General features: G+C 42.5%; 1 protein-coding gene across 1 annotated transcript in view; it reads right to left on the bottom strand.

Moving 5' to 3' along the window:
* The window catches only part of LOC144752476 (uncharacterized), a 79,810-nt gene extending 66,819 nt beyond the window's left edge, over positions 1 to 12,991 (bottom strand). The window contains exon 1 of the mRNA XM_078640398.1: positions 12,853 to 12,991. The gene's annotated coding sequence lies outside the window, so the exon portion shown is untranslated. The remainder of the gene's footprint in view (positions 1 to 12,852) is intronic.
* Between the last annotated feature and the right edge of the window lie 9,270 nt (positions 12,992 to 22,261).

Here is a 22,261-nt window from a genome sequence, read left to right as displayed (position 1 = left end):
CTTTGCGCTTCTAAAATGCCCCTGACATGGTGTGGGTCAGGAATATCCAATGCAGAATATTGAATGGTCACAATGTGGGTTCATATTGATTTTCTAAGCCTAACTCCACTTATACCTACCTTTGTGATATATTTATATATATATATATATATATATATATATATATATATATATATATATATATATATATACATTGATGACAACTTTTTCATATGGTGTGGGAATGTGGCCTCAGTGAGAATATTTATTGACAAGCTTAACAGGAACACATTGAATTTACAGTTCACAGAACCCATCAGTCAGGACGTTATCGAATTCCTTGATGTGTTGTTGGAAGTCAAAAACAATCAATTGACTACCAAATTGTTCCATAAAAGCACAGCCGGCAATAGCATCCTTAGCGCCAGCAGTCATCCACGTAACCTGGTGTATAGCATTCCCTATGGCGAGTTGCTACGCACCAAAAGGAATTGCAGCACTAAAATAGCCTACAAAGAAGAGGAAGCGGTTATGTGTCAAAGATTTTTGAGTAGAGGTTATAACAAAAAAAACATTAATGAAGCTATTGCCAGAGCTGAGACAAAATCCAGGGATGAATTGTTACATCCTAGACAGTAGAGTGAAGGCACAGAAAGTATCAGATTTATCACCATATTTTCAGGGCAGGCAAATGAAGTGCGGAGAATTTTTAAAAAACATTGGCATGTCCTTATGACTGACGATCACCTCACGAAAATTCTTAATAGCAATCCCCAGATTACGTTTAGGAAGGGTAGATCTTTGAGAGATGAATTGAGTCATAATCATGTAACATCACAGGAAATGGGTACAGGCGCGGGCACACCTGGGTTCAGGTGTTGCTGCAACTGCAAAGCATGCAAAAATAGTAAGGACTGCAAAACATTAGTACCTAATTCTTCGAGAGAGTTTATCATCAAGAAAAAACGTACCTGCAATACATCTTAGTGTCTATGTTCTGATTTGTCCCTGTAATAAGTGGTATATTGGAAGTACGAAAAATGAGGCAAAGAAACGGGTGTTGGAGCACCGACGTGCGGTACGGAATAATAACAAACAATACCCGATTGCCCGTCACTTCTATGATAACCACATGCAGGATGACACTCTTGTTCGTATGGTTCTGATCGATTGTGTAGATCTAGGTGTTAGAGGGGGCAACCGAGAACTATCACTTAGAAAGTTGGAGTCCCGCTACATTATTGATCTGGAAAGTCTGGTTCCGAATGGATTAAATATTAGCGAAGAATTGGCAATTCACTTACATAAATAACTGTTTTTTGATATCTGAAATCTGCAATTGAGTTTGTTGTTTTTAAGCATTTTATAATAGCCGTTTTTTACAGATCATGGCACTTCTTTATGCAACTGGTGGAAAACAGAACAATGTGATGGGCACCACTGTAGGTTGTATGGACTGAGTACATCAATGTGTATATATATGTTTGTAGCCCACTTGGGCAGGTGTGCACAGAAATAAGAATGATCAGTAGCTGTAGCTATTCGCACAGCAGCAGAGGGTATTTATGTCCACTTGGGATCTATTGAATTCAATGTCCATTGAAAACGTTATTTGTTTCAGTGTTTCAACCATGTAAAAACAACGGGTGACGATGCTGAGCCTATCAGCAGGCTCGTAGCAACATTAGCGGCTATTTTAGCCAATGAACACGTTGATATTAAAACGCATCTCGTATTATAATACGAGTGGCATTTCTATACTATTTCATTGTGTTTGGAAGTTATGACACGCAATATCAGTATTAACCTGTACTAGAAATGTTGCAATTTTACAGATTGCCGATCTGCAAACATCTGTTACTACGAGCCATGGAGATATTTTGTGGACTCTTAATCTGCTACTATTGTTATGCATGCAGAATTGGTATTTCATATGTTGCAAAAACGTCATTCATGGTGTATAACAACAGTAATTAAGAATGAAATCTGAGATATTATGTCCTTACAAAATGGCCGCCAGATTTGCACAATTTTTGCACTATGGAGGGTGTTTGAATTAAGAGGTGTATGTGTATTTAAAGATGGTGATTTGCATTGTTTGACGAGCGTGAACAAGCCGCAATGGTGAAACGCGTCGCTTTTGCACTTGCCAAATAAATATTATTGCAAGATGCCTGGGTGTCCGAGTATTTCTTTGAATCAAGGATCTGTTGGCGTGAAGATTAAGGATTGCCGGTATCCTATCTCTGGACTGCCCGTGACAGCCCGTAGTTTCTATACCGGAACTTGTGGACTATATATATATATGTGTGTATATATATATGGAGTGCGTCATGTGATCAAGTCCCCCAGGAGGGACGAAACGCGTCATGGCTTCCACTATACCTCGCACGGCAATAAACTAATTGCAAATTGAAGCTCTGGTGGTCCGCGCTCATTCTTTCGCGAAGCATGAAAATTGTGTTAGAGTTACCTGCCATATATATATATATATATATATATATATATATATATATATATATATATATATATATATATATATGAGGTACGTGAAGCTCCTGCTACGCAATGAACAAAACAGCAAAACTGTCAGGCAGCAAACAGGAACAGCGAGACCCAGAGAAGGTGCAAATGTTTTTATTGAAATTTAGCCCAGCACCAGTCCGCCATGACGCGTTTCGGCTAAAGATAGCCTTGATCACATGACAAGCGTCAAGAGGGCTGATCACCCTTTTAAAGTGCAAGCAATGCCATCACATGTGATAGGAATAGAAAACATACTATTGAAGTTTCCATGTTGTTACATTATCCATATTTCGACATAAATGTCAGAATTACACATATTTACAAATCAATAATAGTCACAGCATATTGGATATATAACATGATTAATTATTTTACCAAACTGTGCTAACCTTAACCACTAAATATATATTTGATAGAGCTAACATGGCAACGGCTACAACCAACTTTTAAAATATTATAAAAGTTAAAAGCCACTTAAATAGTTATATACAATAAAATATAATATAACCAATAAAACTACCAAACTCTGTATAAATCATATTGCAAATTGAGACTACATTGTCATGAGCTCCTAATTGCTTCAAATCATGCCCAATATATATATATGCCACGATAGTTCCCATATAAATCCACTTTTCTTGAGACAGACGGGCACGGACTCCGGTAATATATGTGCGAAAATCTTCTTTACTGCCCACACCAACAAGTCATTATGCGTTTAGGTCACTTCTCGTGACCTTGATCACATGGTTAAACGTGCTGCAAATCACTGCCTTTAACCCAATAGTGTCATAGTGTTACCTGACAGAATCTTCCATCGGCATAGAAAACAGACTTTACAAAATATAACTACAGATCTTACGATATTCAATTCATCATATTTTTGCCCAGGCATACTTGCACACAGGGAAAAGTAAACTCAATTTGATTGCAAACATAATGAGTAAATTTACATTCAGCTATCATATTACTGCATAGTGCACATATATTGACATTTGATTCTTCAAGATAACCTTAGTGTGCCAACTCATATGTTCTTCTTACAAATTTGCCTCTATTTCATCCTGTAAGTGCAAGATAAGGTCTTACTGTGGCATAGTACTATTCCATATCGAAATTGTACTCAGGCTTATTAAATACACCTCATTCCTGCTTAAATGCATTAATGTTCAGTGGGGCATAAGCTCATTTACTGGTTATATTGTAAAGTGCTGCACAGCCATATATAAACAAACATTAAAGTGCATAGTGCTACCACAAGTGCTAAATGCCTATACTTATAAAGTGCTAGTCATATTGTATAAATAAATATTTTTACAAACACAGGAAAAAAGATAGAGGTTGAGCTTAAGTAAAATTAGAGGAGAACCCCTCTATTACTATTTTCTTAATTCATACATCTGATAAACCTAATAGAGCATCTCCGTCGGCCCCCTGGTATAATGAAGACCTTCGACTTCAGCGCCAACACTGCAGGAATTTAGAAAGGCGGTGGAGGAAAGCCTACTGTCCCATAGCCAGACAAATTTATAAAGATGCCCTTATGATTTATAAAAAGGCGATTTCGGCTCGAAAAACGGTTTTTTTCTCGGCACAAATTAAGACCGCTGCTAACTCTGCCAGAGAACTGTTCTCTGTTGTCACTACTTTGTCTACCCCCCCTCTGGCCCTGGAGTTGAGCCCTCACAGATTTTCTGTAATGAATTAGCCATTTTCTTTACCACAAAGGTTGCAGATATATATGCTTCATTTGAAGAGGATATTAAAACTGAACACAGAGGTGGTACTGTGAAAGAAGTATTGTCCCACCACAATCATGAGTCTTTTCCATGCTTTTCACCCGCCTTACATGACGATGTGATCAAACTCATTTCCACCATTAAATCAGGCTCTCCCCTGGACCCTTGCCCTCCTTCTGTGATGTTAAAACTCACAGAAGTGATCTCCCGCCCCCTTATGGAAATCTGCAATAATGCATTTCTGACCGGCCAATTTCCTAGTATATGGAAGAAGGCTGTTATAAAACCCCTTTTAAAAAAACCTTCCTTAGATCCTACAGCCGTCGCAAGTTACAGACCGATTGCGTGCCTGCCCTTTCCTGCCAAAGTATGCGAATACCTGATGAACAGACAGCTCTCGGAGTTCGTCGAGACCCACCAACTTCTCGACGAAACGCAGTTTGGTTTTAGGAAAGGGCATGGAACAGAGACTGCCTTGATAAAGGCCTCTGATGAGATCAGGGCGATCATGGATCAGGGAGGGGCGGCTGTCCTTATCCTTTTGGATTTGTCAGCAGCCTTTGACACGGTCGACCATGTCAATCTAGTCGACCGTGTCACAGCTCTGGGGATAAACGGTCTGGCCAAGGATCTTATTTCATCTTTCCTGGCAAACCGTACCCAGACAGTAAGGCTGGGAGATTTCTATTCTCCTATCTCTGCACTCCCTTGTGGAGTCCCACAAGGCTCCTCGCTAAGTCCTATGCTTTTCAATATCTATGTAGCGGACTTAGCGAGGGTAATAAAAGCCTATGGGGTACAGCTTACATCGTATGCAGATGATACCCAGCTGGTTCTGGGTATCCACAAGGACGGGCTTACTATAGCGGCCAACTTCCAGAAAGCCATGCTTGAGGTCAGTACCTGGATGGCCTCGAACTGTCTTAGGCTCAACTCGGACAAGACCGAGGTTATGACCTTCGGAAGACTCTCCCCTGAATGGTCCCCTGGTTGGTGGCCGGAAAAGCTTGGCCATCCACCTGTCCCAGTGGAAAAAGCCAGAAATTTGGGAGTGATTTTTGACAGCAAGTTGGCGTTTGACCTCCATACTAACAAGGTCGTGTCGTCGTCATTTTTTATCCTGAAAAAAATCAAGAAGCTGCTACCTTATCTCCCTTCTTCAGCTGGGAAGACTCTGGTTTCTACCTTAGTCTTCTCTAAAATAGATTATGGGAACGCTCTCTTTCTTCATACCCAGAAGCGTGTCATAACGAAGCTGCAATCCATTCAGAATGCGGCTGCCAGGATTCTTCTTAACATCCCTCGCCGCAAATCCACTACTCTTGGCATTCGTCAGTTCCACTGGCTGAGAGTTGAGAGCCGTGTTAAATTCAAGGCCCTCTGTATTGCATATAAGGCTGTACATGGCATAGGACCCAGTTTCCTGACTGAAGCCTTTCAGCTGTATACCCCCAGAAGGCAATTACGATCGGCCAATACCAGTCTCCTCCCTGTGCCACGTACAAGAACGGTCACTTGGGGAGACAGGCGCTTTCTTGTGGCCACTCCAAAACTTTGGAATCTCCTGCCACTTGCCATTAAAGTCGCCCCGAACCTGATGAGTTTTCGCAGGCTCTTGAAAACATGGCTGTTTAACCAGTGAGAGGATGGCTGACTCTAGTTGCTCCACAGCGCCGAGACACCTCCGGGTATTTGTTGCGCTATAAAAATTACGTAAATAAATAAATAAATAAATAAATAGGGACATCTGGTATCCTACTATTGAAGTTCTTAGATTCTACAGTGGAGTGTGCGTGGTATTTTGGAACCCATCTATACCGTACATATACCTAGGTCCCTATGTACTGTAAACAAAATATATGTATATATAATATAAAATATTATATATATATATAGCAACCACGCTTGACTCGATATCGGCTAACATTAGTTCTTGTGTTTATAAATACATACATATTAAAATACATATACATTTAAAAAGATAAAAAATGTATACAAAAATACATATATATTTAAGAACTATAAAAAGTTGTGCAAATCTTCGCCATTATTCAGACCTGATGGGAACTTTGAGTCTAGTTCCAGTATCATCCTAGACTCCAATCTCCTGAGTAGTTGTTCCCTTTTCCCACCCCTTCTAAGCGGTGGTATGGCTCCAATGACAAAGCAGGTGAGACATTTTAGATCATATTCTTACATTCTGATTTAAAATGTCTGGCAACTGGGTGTGCGTGGTCTGAATTAACAATCGCCCTTAAGTGCTGAATTATTCTAACATATACCTGGAGCTTTGTACTCCCCACATAAGGTAACCCACAGGTATATTCCAACTCATAAACTGCATATTCTGTGCGGCAGCTGTAATTCTCTCTCAGAGATATTGGTTCCAGGCTAAAAGGGGTAATTTTACATGCCCTACAGGAACTATACCTGAAAAAGCCTTTTCTAGGTGTTAGCCAAGTGACAGCTGTATTCATCCCCGGGCTATTTCTGACCAGTGTGGCTCTCATAGATAAGGCACACCGAAATTTTAGGGTTTGCTTTTTGGTGACTTTCTGAGTCACTGATTAGAACTATAGGCCAATTTTTGTTGATGATTGCCCTAATTTTGTTTGCCTGTCGGCTATATGTTGTTATTAGCCTAACATTGGGGCATTCATTCACTATATCCCTAGTACTCTGTTGTGTTACAATCGGCTTGCTTATGTTATTGGCCTACAGAGTACCTCTTGGAATAGCGTTAGCTTTGGCAATCACCTGTTTGAGCATTCTGTTATTGTAGCCTCTCTTCAGGAACCTTACTACCATTTTCTGTTGGCATTTCTCTAGTTCTGTCTCTGAACTACATATTCTTCCTAGCCGCAAGAACTCGCCGTAGTGAATGCTGTTGATAAGGTGCTTAGGGTGGAAGCTATTAGCATGTAACGTGGAGTTACCCACTGTTTTTTTTGCAGTGTAGTGTAGTTTGTAGCTTGTGTTCTGCTGTATACACTTTAACATCAAGAAAGTCAACTGTGTGTTCATCGATATGTGCGGTGAATTTTAAGTTATAATGGCTCTCATTAATATCCTCTACAAAACTCACCGCACTTTCTTGCCATGCCATAAAACAAAAATATCATCGATGAATCTCAACCACATAATTACATACTGATCATACAAATCGGAGTGCTTCCTCCTGAGAACCTGCTCCTCCCACCAGCCCACATGAAGACAAGTATAACTTGGGGAGAAGCAGGCTCCCATCGCCACTCCTCTCACCTGTCTAAAAACTTCCTTCTCAAACATAAAGAAGTTATTATAAAGGCTCCACCTGATTAAATTCAATAACAATTTGTTATGCTTCAACATTTCAATAGGACGTTTGTTGAGATAGTATTGTACTGCATTCAATCCCACTAAATGATCAATAATCATATAGTGTGATGCTATATCAAAGTGATCAAGATATGTTCATTATTCTATTATGTTTCCTGCAATTTCATTAAAAAGTCCCCAGTGTCTTTAATAAAGGACGGCAGGTGTTACACATGTTCCTGCAGGGAAAAGTCAACATATTTAGACATACTCTCAAATAGAACACTTTTGGCTGAGATTATCGGTCTTCCTGGTACCGGGTCTGTTCCTTTATGAATTTTGGGTATGAAATATATGTATATGGCGACTGGCCTTGACGAAGCACGAGTAAATTGCGTTGCCAAAATAAACTATCTGATAATCAGAAACTGTGGAGTGCGAGTTTTACTGGATTGTCATACTATATCACTCCAGGTCCTGCCTATATACATGTACATACATACCTCTTCAAGGTACGTCCTTTTTGAGTTAATAATAGTAATTATATACCTACGTTCCTCCCTCTGAGCAATTACCTCTTCAAAATGCTGTGAGCTGACTATTGGTAAATGTATTTTTACTTCATTTTTGTGTTCGTTACTAATGTTTGTTTGTCCATTTTATGCAGTAGAGAGCAGGAGCACCCTTCAAAGAAGTGTTAAAAATCATGTCATGTTACAGATGGGTGCTGTGAATGAGGAGGAGTTTGTAAATGTAAATTGATACTTGTATAACGCACTACTCACCCGCAAGGGTCTCAAGGCGCTTGTACGAATACCGCTGTGGAACCCATCCTGGCTTTCCCTGTGAGGTGTCCACTCCTGGGAACCCCCAAGGTGGAGGCCAGGCATCCTTAGCGTTGTGGGGGCCGTTGTGGAGATTAAGCAAGCTATTGCTCAGAGTTGCAGAGTGGGACTCCATGATTGGAATAGGCACCGTGGCGAGAATTATCAGGTCCGTGGAATTTTTGAGCCCAAGACCCGCCGAGGCGGGGAATTGAACCCTGGTCCCGACCTCTGAATTGAACCCTGGCTAGACCTCTGCATCAGGGTCTGCCGCTCTAACCATTTGAGGAAGAGAAGAAGGGCTGAGTGATCGCGAGAAGAAGGAGAAGAAAATAGAAGATGGAGAGGATAAATGCCGCTCACCTATCCCAGAAACGAAACAGAAGTAGATCATTTACTAACATGGATGGTGTCTTCTGCATATCGCCATTTTATAGTCTTAGAAGTGAAGATGCTAAAGAGTACTGTGTGGTGGCATGGAAGTATGCAACAGTACCTTCCAGATGGGTATCTAGAAGTGCCCTGCCAGTCCACCTAAGCTCTGAATGCCTAGCATTAGTGCCTGCAAATGGGCTAAGGCCATGCCTTGTGGGCTAATGCGAAATATGAACAAATAACGTCGGTGAATTCTACCCTGATTGATGTCTAACTTTAAGAGTGTGATGACATTCCTCATTTCCTTCCATTGGGGAGTAAGTTATACTCTGCAGGGACTACAAGGATACTGGTGATCGAGGTGGATTGAGGTGAAATCCAGCATGAAGGATCCTGTTCACTTACACTGAAAATCAAAGGAGGGAAGGGAGTTATGTTTAACATACAAACTTCTGAGACATGTGGCATGACCAACTATGGGAATAGGTGACCCCTTGAATTACATGTTAATTTACCTGAATCCTTGCTTATCCGATGCACCCATATTTAGAGGTGCATTAAATCCAGGACAAATATGAGGAAAGCAATTCCTAAAAACACTGTAATAACCAGATGGTTTATTTCCCCACCACTGAATATGGCATTGTAATCATCTGTTTATTTGTAACAGGATGCGCGTAAGAAGGGACTTGCACGAGGTCCAATGCGTTCATCCGCTCCCTCGCGGAGCATGCAGCTCCAACGGTACAGAGGTGTGAGGTGTCCAAATCTAGCTTGGTGAAGCTGAGCTACTGTTGTGCTAAGCCTTGACCCACCACGCATCCTATGAGAGTAGTAAGTGTTCCTACTGTGACTCAAGCACCAAAGTGAGCTTCCTGCTTCTTCATTGAAGCTCAGGGAGCCAATGGCATGTCTTGGACTTGAAGGAGACAATGGTGGAAAGATTTTGTTATGTATCATGAACAACCAGATACACTATTCAGCTATTCACTGACATGACAGAGGAATAGATGGAATCAAAGTTGTTTCCCACTGTTTCTCCCTCACAAGTGGAAGTACCCTCTCCATCCTGGTCTTCAGAGACCCGAGCCAAGGGATGGAATGGCGACTAGTGGCATTGGTTGCCTTCTCTTGCCTGTCGCCGTTCTCCACGTACCTAGAGGAGGTCAGAGAATGTAAGTGAGGTGCTCCTGCGCCTTCCGGCACATTTCCAGTTTGGTTTGACCCATTCTGACAGGGATTTTAAAGCTGCAGTGACAAGGCTGTCAGGGAGCCTGTCAGCATAGCATCAACCCTCTGCTCCATGGAGAGAAGAAACCACTGCTTTGGCAGGGAGCGCGAGGGAAGATGCAGAGGGTCATGAGGTGAGTGGCAATTGGCCAGGTATGTCTTCATGATATATTTGGGTGGGGAAAGGATTTCAAAGAGGCTTGTGTGGTGAGTTGTGGGTGGCGGGACACCAGGGAAAGTGTAATATATTTTGGTGGGGTGGGTAATGCATAGGGTAGTGTGGATGAGTAGTAGGACACTAGGTCATTTTGTACGGTCATTGCTTTAATTTTGTGTATCACTCCCCCGATAGTCGTCTACTCTGTGCTGCTTTTTTTAACCATAAGAAAAGGGTGTGAGGGGTGCATAACATAAAATTGTCGCTCAGGTAACTGTGAATTAAGCAGCCAGCTTGATCCCCGCACTTACGTTTCGTCTATTTGATGTATCTCAAAATCCCTCAGTGAAGCACACTCGGTTATTCATGGTTACCTATTTATAATTATATATGTGTAGATTGCTTAAATCCCGAGAACATCACTCCTTGAAAACTCAACGTTTATGATGCTATTTTCCTTAATAATTATTATAGGTGAGGGGCGGTTCAGTACACCTTTGTTTTATATCCAAAAACCCAGGAAATGTCTTGGCTTACAGACTCAGTATGTACTGAAGTCCAATCGGGTTTTCTGAATGACCAATGGAAAGACAAATTATATTCAATAAAATGAATGATATATACATACTTTTCATACATTGTGCATATCCGGAAGACGTGACTGTAATACAAAGCTCGAAGCTTCATTAAATCCAGTCCTACTTGGGAGCAACTCATGAACTTGCTGTTCTGCGACCAGCATGCTACATAGTGTCATGTTAATGCACGAAATAATACACATTTTGGCTCTTATTACAATACATAGTTACTAGTAATAAACCCAATATAATTAAATACCACACAAATTGCCAAAGATAATAAAAGCCTCCATTTTTAGGACACACAAACACAAGATATCTGTAACATAAAAGTCAACACTCTGTAGATATCCCAGTGCTCCTATTGTAGCTGACAGCTGAGTAAGTGTAGAGCTCAGGGTGATAAGATGTTTTACCTAAAATTCACAAAAGTCCACTCAAATTGTTTATTGTCTAGAGGTCCTATGAAATGGGAAAGAGAACTTCAATGGCTATACCAGGGAGCATAGCCATACCTCAGAGATTCTCAGACTTAATGAATGAACTTTAGACAGAACTACTGGAAAAAAAGAGAGAGAAAGAGAGAGATCAAATGGAAAGTTCACCTATGGATATACACATAGGTAATAGTAGACAGCGAGAGAGAGAGAAAGGTCAAGATAGAGAAATGGAACAGACAGAGATCAAATGGAAAGTTCACCTATAGATATACACATAGGTAACAGTAGACAGCGAGAGAGAGAGAGAGAGAGAGAGGTCAAGACAGAGAAATTGAATAGACAGAGATCAAATGGAAAGTTCACCTATAGATATACACTTAGGTAACAGTAGACAGCGAGAGAGAGAGAGGTCAAGATAGAGAAATGGAATAGACAGAGATCAAATAGAAAGTTCACCTATAGATATACACATAGGTAACAGTAGACAGCGAGAGAGAGAGAGAGAGAGAGAGAGAGAGAGAGGTCAAGACAGAGAAATTGAATAGACAGAGATCAAATGGAAAGTTCACCTATAGATATACACATAGGTAACAGTAGACAACGAGAGAGAGAGAGAGAGAGAGAGAGGTCAAGACAGAGAAATTGAATAGACAGAGATCAAATGGAAAGTTCACCTATAGATATACACATAGGTAACGGGAGACAGCGAGAGAGAGAGGTTTAGATAGTGAAATGGAAAAGACAGAGCTCAAGAGCGAGACAGGTTTAGAAAGAGAAATGGAATAGACATAGATCATAGAGATAGAAAGTTCACCTTCTCAGGGGGCCCCCTGGAAGACTGGGGCCTCCTGTAAGACTGGGCCCCTTGGCAAATGCCCAGTTCAGCGATGCCTAAATATGACCCTGAGCAGGGATGAAAAACTGCAGGCATGCGAAGATGGGCAGAGAGTGTATGCTGGTGAATGAAAGAGGCATGATGTGGAATCGAGAGTAGACAGATTTGATATTTGCCACCCTGGCATTCAGCAGCGCCAACCACTGGATTCTAAGGAAAACTTTGACCCCCAGTACCTATTCTTTTACAAATTAAGCACTGGTGGTGCTGCATTTCATGCATTAACCCAGAGAAATTCTGAGTCATATATAGGAGTTTTAAGCACTCCAAGTACATACAAAGAGGCGCTCTGGTCTGCACTGAGCCAGTGCACCTCTTCATGATACTGACTATCCTAAAGTGTGCTTAATTTGAGCCAGTGGTTTCCTGTGCTCAGGACCGGCACTTAATCATCAACACTGACGCTTACAGCAGCAGTTAAGGACACACTCATTGGTAGCCACAGAGAGATTAAGTGTTTTGCCCAGAATCACAGGATGTTGAGCAACACCGAGACTCGAACTTGGTCGAGTCTCCAGCTCCGAAATCGGCAGCTCTAGTTATTATGCGACATCCTTTCCCCGAAATAAGTGCCAGGGCAATCGTCAGGAGGCAGCTTGCACCAGCCTATTTCTCCTGTTAGCGCTGCCTAGTGAGGAGAACCCCAGCACTTTTTGTTTTACAAATTAACCACCCATCTGCTTCTATCTATAAACCAGGTGAGACTGCAGTGAAGATGTCAACCTGTTCAATATATCGAGGGGCCATTAACTGGTCGATTACTCTCTAGGAGGTATTAATGGAGTATCTAACGAATTAAAGTGATCACTTACCTGCTGCAGTCACGGATAGAAAGTGCAGATGTGCAGTCCAGACTTCACCAAGGGATTTTGCTCGAAACAAAATAGCTATGAAGGAAATATCTTTAAAGATGGAAGAGTGAGTGTTGTCTTAAGATGCTGCCAGCTACAGGGGAAAGTGTCCAAGTTTCTCTTCCTTATTTCATTTCTCCTTTCACGTTATTTTCACACGAATCATCGACATAACAAACTTAGAAAACATTCAGCTAAGCAAACTGGCAGGATGGGACAAACTGATGTAAGCAGTTGCAAAGGGATGGGCTCGGAGAACTGAAACGAAAATTGTTAAATAAACCCATTTACAGGAAAAATATCTAACAAATTATTTTCTGACTTCCTCATGTGAAAGGCATTGCATAACTGTCCACAGGCCCTGGTATTAACAAATAACTGTGAGGACCTCACTCAGTTACAGCATTATAAAGACCTGTTAATCATTCCATGAAAACAAAACTCATGGGAAGGATTCAGAAGGACCATGATTATAAGAAGATTAATAGGTCAGAAATCTCTTTTGGATTGCGTTTGGAGCAGATCTGCAACTTCTAGGGGATTCAAAAATATCCAAGAACTAGTTTAGGAAATCTAGTGCAGGGGTAGATATGCTGGAGTACATCAGTGCATAAAATGTTTGCTTGAGGAATTTCCTCTAGGTAGAAAATTTAGTAGGTGTATGTAATATTCAAATGTGCACTTCATAGTCTTGTTAGGGCTATGAAGCACAATACACGCTACAATTCAATAAATAGCTTATTATCACACAAAATATATCTTTTCTCTGCTTATACCTTGAGAAAACATTTTCGCATGAAGATTGCCTTTGGTCTGCATCCCAATCCTATTCTTTTAAGGCACGTGCATCTTCAAATTTACATTCATTTCCAAGATAAGAAACAATCTCTAATAGGTTTATGAATAATGCCAAAATTGTGATCCTGTGAGCCTTGATGTACATCGTGAGGGTGCCTCAACAAGAATTCCCTACAATCCCAATTCTACTTTGCACCTGGCACTTGCCTATGTGTACTTCCAAGATCCAGGCAGGATTTCCGTTTTATAATTCTACTCCAGAAATTACAAATGGGTAATGACACCAATCGTGAATCTGTGAATCAGATATGCAATTTACATCTGGAAGCCTGGGCTTCAGACTGAAACAATATATAGGTCATAGGTCTAAAAAGAGTTCCAGAATCTAATTTTTTTGTAAGTGGAGAATTCAACAGGACCATTGTGCATAAGAGTAACTAACGGAGTAGGGCCAGGCTCGACAACTCACACAACAGTTACAGAGTTGGGTTTCCAGAATGACCATGCAAATAATCTCAAGTGAATCTCATTACTTGTAAAATGACATCATACATATTAATTGTGGATATCCAGAAAACAGAGCTAGATTCTACTGTTTGTCGGACTGGCAAGGTCAACCCTAAAGCAGAAGCTGGGAGTAAATCGAACCGAATGAAGGAACAAAGCCCCTATAGGCTCATGTACAACCATTTTTAGCAAACAGGGAATCTGGACAATTGCGGTCGGTAAAACAGCTTCCAGCATGTACTAACCCTATTTTGCGAGTCGATAACCTATTACTGACTCATAAAATAGGGTTTGCGAGTTAGTATGAGGAAGGGGCGTGGCAAGGGCCGAGTCACAGGGGCATGTGTGACTGGAATGCGGTCACAAAACATTCATATTTTACAAACTCTGTAAAGGAGGCGATAACCCATTAGCAAACAGGAAGGGGTCCCCAAGGAGCCCTCTTCCCTTTGTGAATGTGGGTGCCAAAATTTTTTGGGAGCAGGCAGTACATCGGCTACTCTTGAAAAATGAAAAGGTAGCTTTTCATTTTTCATTTTTTGAAAGCATCCTGTTTACCTTTAAGGAAATAGGACTGGATTTAAAAAATGCTTTAGTTAAAAAGCAATCACATACATGGTGGTCTGCTGACCCCAGCAGGCCACCATCCCAGGAAGGGGCCCCTTTCTCAACAAAAACAATCCTAAGAGGCATTTACCTCTCTCTAGATGTGCTGCAGAATGCAGCATAAATGTAAAGAGGAAAAAAATGAGGAGAAATAAAAATATTTCTCCTCGTTACTCCTGCACTGGGGAGGCACAAGGTTTTGGCTCTACCCCAGGTTTACGTGATTAAATAAATCTGGGGCAGCGTAAAAATCTATGGATGTGCCTGGGAACACCCACCGCAACACCCATGGAACATCTCCCTGATGCAGAGTAAGGCAACCACTCAGGATAAGCCTATCTGATGAGCAAATAAGAGCAAGAATGCACATTGTACAGAGATAGTAATCTATCATATTCAATTATAATGTGCTGCATACTCCATCTAAGGATCGTAAAACACTTTGCCAACACTGCAAACTCACTTCTGATGGTACTTCTCCAAACACTGCTGCTTATTTTCATGCCATCCTTAATCTCTATACCACACTAATTGATCAAGGTAACTGCTCCTTGCCTCAAATGTGTACTCTCCCCAACATATTAGTTATCATTTCTTGGAGCACCTGTATGCCACATCTCCCCCTCCTTATGCTCTTCATCCTCTTTGTCGTCTCTATGTGAGCAGACCCTCTGTGCCTGCATGCATGTGTCATCCGATGAGCACTTTACTTGAAGGCCTCCTATGACCCTTTTCAATAGCACCATTCACATTGTCGTTTTGATAATTTTATTGATCCTGTGATGGGTCAATAAAAATATTCATCGGTTAAAGTAACCTCTTCTTGTGGCAGGTCCTTCCGTACCTCATATGTCTCATGTCAACATGTTTTTCTTGGTAAAGAACTATTAAGGGCACTCACCCCAGTGTCCACTTTCATTGCCTTGCCTTGTGTGCTTTCAAAGTATTCTAACTGCCCTTTTAATATGCCTGCAGGGGGTAGTATAAATATGGGGAGCGTTCTCCCTTACTTTCCCCCCATTTTCACTAGTGGGGTAAAACAGGCACCCGCAGCCCCCGCGGGGCCCCCTCAGCACAGTACTGTGGCCTGAAAGCTTCTTATTAAATCCAGAGCTGGGGCCCTCCATGTACCTTGCAGGGAGCCCCCTTCCATTTTGTTACGCCATTGATTTGCACCTTGTTTCCCCTTTCATCACCATTACGGGAGTTGCCACATATGGTGCCCCCTTGTGGCATGCATTAAAATCTGTGAGAAACCTGTTCTTCCAGTTTCTTCCTCTTGGACACCCTTCAATGCCTCATAAGACCCACTTGAATACCACTACTTAAATTGAACTTTTGCAATAAACATTTGTGGAGGGGGGGGTCAATTAAAAACGATGGCTATCCTGCCCCAAAAACTAATATCCAACATGGCCCATCCTTCCTTGCTTTATTTCACCCCTTACAATATCGCTACTGTTTAATTAGAGTTTCCACTGGGGTGTGGGGGGAGGTAAAATATGTTGGGACACACTCCAGTTGAGCCTCATATGAAGCCTTTCAATGCATTTTTGGGGTCCGCCTAGGTTCTCCTTGCCCCCCATCCCATGCACTCACTCCCTCTCTGCATCCTAAGGCCTACTGCTTCATTACCACATATTGCCCTGCAGCGTTCCCGCAGCTGTAAGTCTCTGGTCCTGTGCTCCCTTTGCCTATACTTTCCCAATCCTGCTTCATGTAAACTCACTCCCTGTCCTACCTTCCTCCTGCAAACAATTGCTCGGTCCCCTAAGCAGATGTTGCATCTATGCCCTCCCCTCTAATTCCCAGGTCCTGCCTTCCCAGTGCCCACACAACCTTGGTTTCTTAGGTGCCAGCTAAACCTTACACACACTCGTCTGCTGTAAATCCCTGGTCCTGTCTTTCCAATTGTGTCCTCACCTGCCCTCACTTGATCATTCCCTCACAAATTGTCCATTTTCACATACTTTCCAGACAACATAATTGGCATTATGCACTCTGCCGTTGGCCAGCAAGGCCCAACTTTGGTCTAACTCTGATTCCTTTTACCTTGAAGCAAGAACAGGAACTTACAAGCCCTGGTTAACACAGGCAAGTCAGTAACTGAATCACTGGAACCCAGCTACTTTCATTTCTGTAGCTTGTAAAAGCTTCATTACATGAGCATCCTTATTCACTTCCTGACATCCCTTCCTATTTCGCTCATGTGGGTCAATCAGAGTGAAAGCATTATCTTCATTTTTTTATATTGATTCATTTAATTCTTTCAATTGGGGGGAAGTCATATATATATATATATATATATACAGAACACCACACAATCTGTCATAACTCCAAGACGGGCCATATTAGAGACCATAGATGAGAATTCAGTTCAACTGAACACTGTACCTACACACTTTAGAGTAAAATCCAAGTACATACCCCAATTACCTAGAGACAACATAGATTTATTTATTTATTTATTTATTTAATTAATTTATTTATTTATTTATTTCAAAAGTTTTATATAGCGCTGGCTAGACCCGGATGTATCAGAGCGCTTTACATGAGCATCAGATCATAGTTACAGGTTACATCGTTACAAAGGTTACATAGTTCGTAGAGCATGGCCACATAGTTACTTGTAAGATCGAGATAAACAATAAGCACAAATACGTAAGGGGGAAAACAGGCAAGGTGAGAGATTCAGGGGAGGGGGGGTTGGAGCAAGGGAAGTAGACAGATAATGAATGCGGGAAAGAGGAGGGTAGGGTGAGAGACACAGCATGGGAAGAGGAGGGAAAGGGTGACGGGGACACAAACCGGTAGACGAGTCAAGGCAAACGTCCAAAGTCCAGTAAGCTGTGATCCCAGGGGAAGTGGTATCGCTTCCCTATCTCTGTTGTGAGAGGCTCCCTTTGCGCAGTGGACTCTCTCAGAGGGGTCTCTGAGACTCCAAGGTCTACATACTGGATCCTTCCCCCGAAAGGGGAGGGGAAGTGATTTGGCAAGGGGTGCCATACCAAACCTCAAGTGTGAGTCGCTCCCTTGGCGCAGTGGACTCACTCAGCGGGTTTGCTGAGACTCCAGAGTATAAATATTGGATCTTTCCCCAACAAGGGGAGAAGGAGTGCTTAGTCAAAGGACATAAAGGACAGGGTGTAGGCAGAGTAGCAGGCAAGGGGAGAGATTCGGGGAGAGGGGATAGGAGCTCGGGACGAGACAATAAGGAGAGACGTAAAGAAGTCTGTCTAAAGACCGACTGGGTAGGTGACGACCAAGGAGGAAATCCACGGCCCATCTCCCCTATAGCTAAACCAAGTAGCTCCATCGGGCATCAGACAAAATAGTTCAGTCTCAATACATTAAGAGAGGAGGGAAGGAGAGACATAAATAGAGGGTGGATGCGGTAGGAGATGGCAAGAGAGAAGAAAGGTAGTGCAACAATGTGTTTCAACAAAATATCAGGAAAAGATCAAACAAGTAAACATTATATCAAACAATCAGCAATACATTAGGGGAAGAGAGAGAGGAGCGAGAATGTAGGGGGGGTAGGGGAGGAGGGAAAGTGAGGATAAGGGAAGAGACAACCGTAGAGACGAAAGGAAGTCTGTCTAAAGAACGACTGGGTAGGTGACAATCAAGGAGGGAATCCACGGCCCATCTCCCCTATAGCTAAACCAAGTAGCTCCATCGGGCATCAGACAAAATAGTTCAGTCTCAGGTGGCGAGGGAAGAGGTTCACAGAAAAACAGGGTGGGGACAAAGGGCAAGGGCATGTGAGGGCAGAGGACAAAAGCTGGAAAGAGTAGCAGCGGAGAGGGGGGAGTGTTGGGGGAAGGAAGAGGGGGAAGGTAAGGTCAGGAGAGACGCAGGAGCGTTAGCCCGAAGTCCGGCTGGGTAGGTGAATAGTCAAAGTCAATCTCCCCCATAGCTAGCGAGGTAGCTCCACCAGGCATCATACAAAAGTAGCTAGGTCTCAGTTTTTCTCCCCAGGGCTGTCATAGTCGCCATCATGGGATGTTTCAGCCTAGATGAGTTTGCAGCATTGGATCTCCCAGCAGGGGTGGTGGACACGCAGGGGCACATCAGTTAAAATGCGCAGGAGGGTCTCAGGAAATCATCAGTATGCTAACCTGCCCTCGTAGTACTGTGTTGCTTCGCCGAACCTTGGCTAATCGGCGGCGTCTGCCAACAGCTCACAACTCTCCACTTGTGCCGCCCGCTCGCTCATGTGGTGTTCGCCAAGGATTACCTGGTACTACGTCGCGTTCTTAACTTTCGTGTGGGAGGGGCTGCGTGACTTCTTTGCCTGCGCTGGTAGTCCTCTGCTCACTATTCTGCCCCTGATGTATTGTGTTGTCTCACAGAGCCTTGGCTACTCAGACTTGACCATACTGCTACTCTCATAACAGGAATTACCACTGACACACACTGAGCAGGGAATCCCCCATGCATTCCTATGGAATGACAGGCCACTCTCACTCCCACTAAATGTAACAGAGTAACACACTTTACACTGGACCACAGGGCTAAAGTGCCCAGCGGCCTAAAACCACTAACACTACACAGAGAAAAAGGCAGGGAGAAATGCAAAAGTTTAGGGGTGAACCTGCAAAAAGGGCCAAGTCCAACAATTCTGATTCTGGGAGGTTCTGTTGTGTGCGAAAGTCTGTGAACGTCAGCGGACCTTCTGTGTCAAAGAAGTGCCCTATGGATCGCAGGCCTTCTTTTGTCCACTGATCGAATGCTTTGAAGTCGAGTCCGGTGGAGAACGCAGGGTTATACACAATTGGCTTGATGGGGAGGGGAATGTTGTGAGCCCGTGAGTTGTGGCCACCCTGTCCTAAGCCAATAGTGTGGAGTTTGTAACCATCGATAGGTATAATTTGCGTGGCCTCTCTGACTTTGTGAGAAAGGAGGCACCCCATAACGGCTATCTGGCTAGTGATCTGTCCATGAACAGCCAATGCTTCTCTGATTCCGGCCTTGGCCATTCTACTAGGGGACACAATTGTACTGCCCAATAATATGCTTGCAGATTTGGGATCCCCAAACCTCCCTCGTCTTAAATAAACCATTAGGAAGACAAAATCTTACCCCTGAGATTAAAGCTGCACTTACAGATTTACGTAATGATGACACTATCGTCATTAAACCCTCAGACAAGGGTGGTAATATAGTCCTTTGGGAAAAGAAAAAGTACATACAAGAAGCAATGAGGCAGCTAATGAACACTAAATGCTATAAAAGAGTATATCACTCGTATCTCACAAACCTACAAAGTAGGGTACATCAACATATCAGGAGCTGGGCCAATGACAAACTCTTGAATTGGGATGAAACTAAATTTCTCATCAATGAGAACCCGACAACACCCACCTTTTACCTTTTACCAAAGGTTCATAAAGACTCCATACAGCCTCCAGGCAGGTCAATAGTGTCCTCTATAAACAGCCTACTAGAAAATGTATCCCATTATGTAGACCATTTCCTGAAAGATTACGTCAAGGACCTAACATCGCACATTAAAGATACAAAAGACTTTCTGCAAAAAATAGAGAACATTAACTGGGAGAAACACTTTTGACTAGTCTGCCTAGATGTCGAAAGTTTATATACTAGAATTCGACACACTGATGGACTGAGAGCCTGTGAATACTTCCTGAGGTCCAGGAGTATACACCTTGAAGCTCACTCCAAGATGCTGTTACAAATGGTCGAACTCTGCTTGGTGGAAAATGTCTTCCTATTTAACGGGGCACTATACAAACAGATCCAGGGCACGTCGATGGGCACCTGCTTTGCCCCCAGCTACGCCAATCTTTTGGTAGGCTGGTGGGAGGAGCGGGTGCTTAGAAGCAATGTCGTGGAGCACTGGACCACCAGGGTCAATATATGGCTCCGTTACATAGACAATGTCTTTTTTGTCTGGGAGGGCAATGAGAGCGACCTCCTGAGGTTCATTGAGACATTGAACCAGAATAGTCTCAATCTGAAATTTACAATGCAGCATAGTCAGGAGAGTGTAGATTTCTTGGATATCAAACTCAGAGTGATTGACAACAAAATAGAAACAGAGATATTCAGGAAAGAAACAGCTGGCAACTTCCTGCTCCACGCTTCAAGCTGCCATCCCCCCAGTTTCAGATGGGCCATTCCTTTCGGCGAGTTTTTACGCGCCAAGAGGAATTGCAGTACTCATGAGACCTTTGAGAAACACAAGAAGAAAATGCAGAAAAGGTTTAGAGCAAGGGGATATCACCTTAATATGCTCAAATAAAGGAGAGGAGAATGTTGAACTTATCGAAAGGAGGGAGGCACTGTATAAAGCACCCAGGACCACTCTGAAGAAAGTTGATACACCTATCAGATTAATAACCACCTACAATACACAATCCCCCCAGTTCAGCCAGATCGTAAGAAAGAGATGGAATGTTTTACTAAAAGACAAAGTCCTCAAGACCAGGCTAGGGCCCACCCAGCCATAACTTACAGAAAGGGGAAGTCTATCAGGGATCGGATTGTAAATAGCCATCTAGAAAGTAAGAAACATTCTTGGCTGACAGCAAGGGGAGGATTCCACAAATGTGGAAAATGCATGGCCTGTAGCCATAGTGTGAATGTAAGGGAGGTGGTATTGAATAGAATCAATAAAAGGTGGAAAATAAATAAGAACATCCAGTGCAACACAGACCATGTGATATAAGTAGTGACATGTCCGTGCGACAAATGGTACATAGGGTCCACAACCTTCCCCGTGAAAAATCGAATACTTGAGCACTGGCATGCTATTACTAATAAAGACTTCTCCTACAGTACAGCAAGACATTTTCACTCGCATCACAATGGAGATTGGACACAGGCAAAATATTTTGCCCCGGATTCAATCCCCAAGAACCCTAGAGGAGAGAACAGACTGATGGCATTACGAAGGGCAGAGTCTAGATTCATCCTCCAGGCAGGTAGCATTGCACCTATGGGGATGAACATCGATGAGGAGATGTATATACACCTGTGATTATAACTATATGAGATGTCTCCCAATACCTTCAGGAACCCGGTTCCGACTTGTTTTTAACCTAATCACCAAATAGAAAATGATTTAGAACAATAACATGCTTGACAGTGTGCTACTTCTGTGCATTTAGATTTGAATTGATAAACTGAATTAATTATATTTTTGGGATCATGTTAACTGTATAAACCAACTCAGTTAAGCATTTAGCTCTAGAACTAGTAGGATGGCACAGTAGGCTACAATAGGGTGCCACAACCTGTTCAACATGTACTTAATTTAATTTAACCTTATCTGTCTCTCTCTCTCCTTCTCCTTGTAGATTATTCCAGTATGATGGAGTAAATGAGTCACACACAGAGATAACAATTATGAGCACAAGAAGTTGATGAAAACACTACCGATAAGTGATATGAGCACGGAGTAGGGGGACATAGCCACATACAATTGCACTCC

Source organism: Lissotriton helveticus, chromosome 5_1 (genome assembly GCF_964261635.1).
Source record: "Lissotriton helveticus chromosome 5_1, aLisHel1.1, whole genome shotgun sequence".
NCBI classification, from domain to species: domain Eukaryota; kingdom Metazoa; phylum Chordata; class Amphibia; order Caudata; family Salamandridae; genus Lissotriton; species Lissotriton helveticus.
This window is presented reverse-complemented; position numbering and strand designations above follow the sequence as displayed.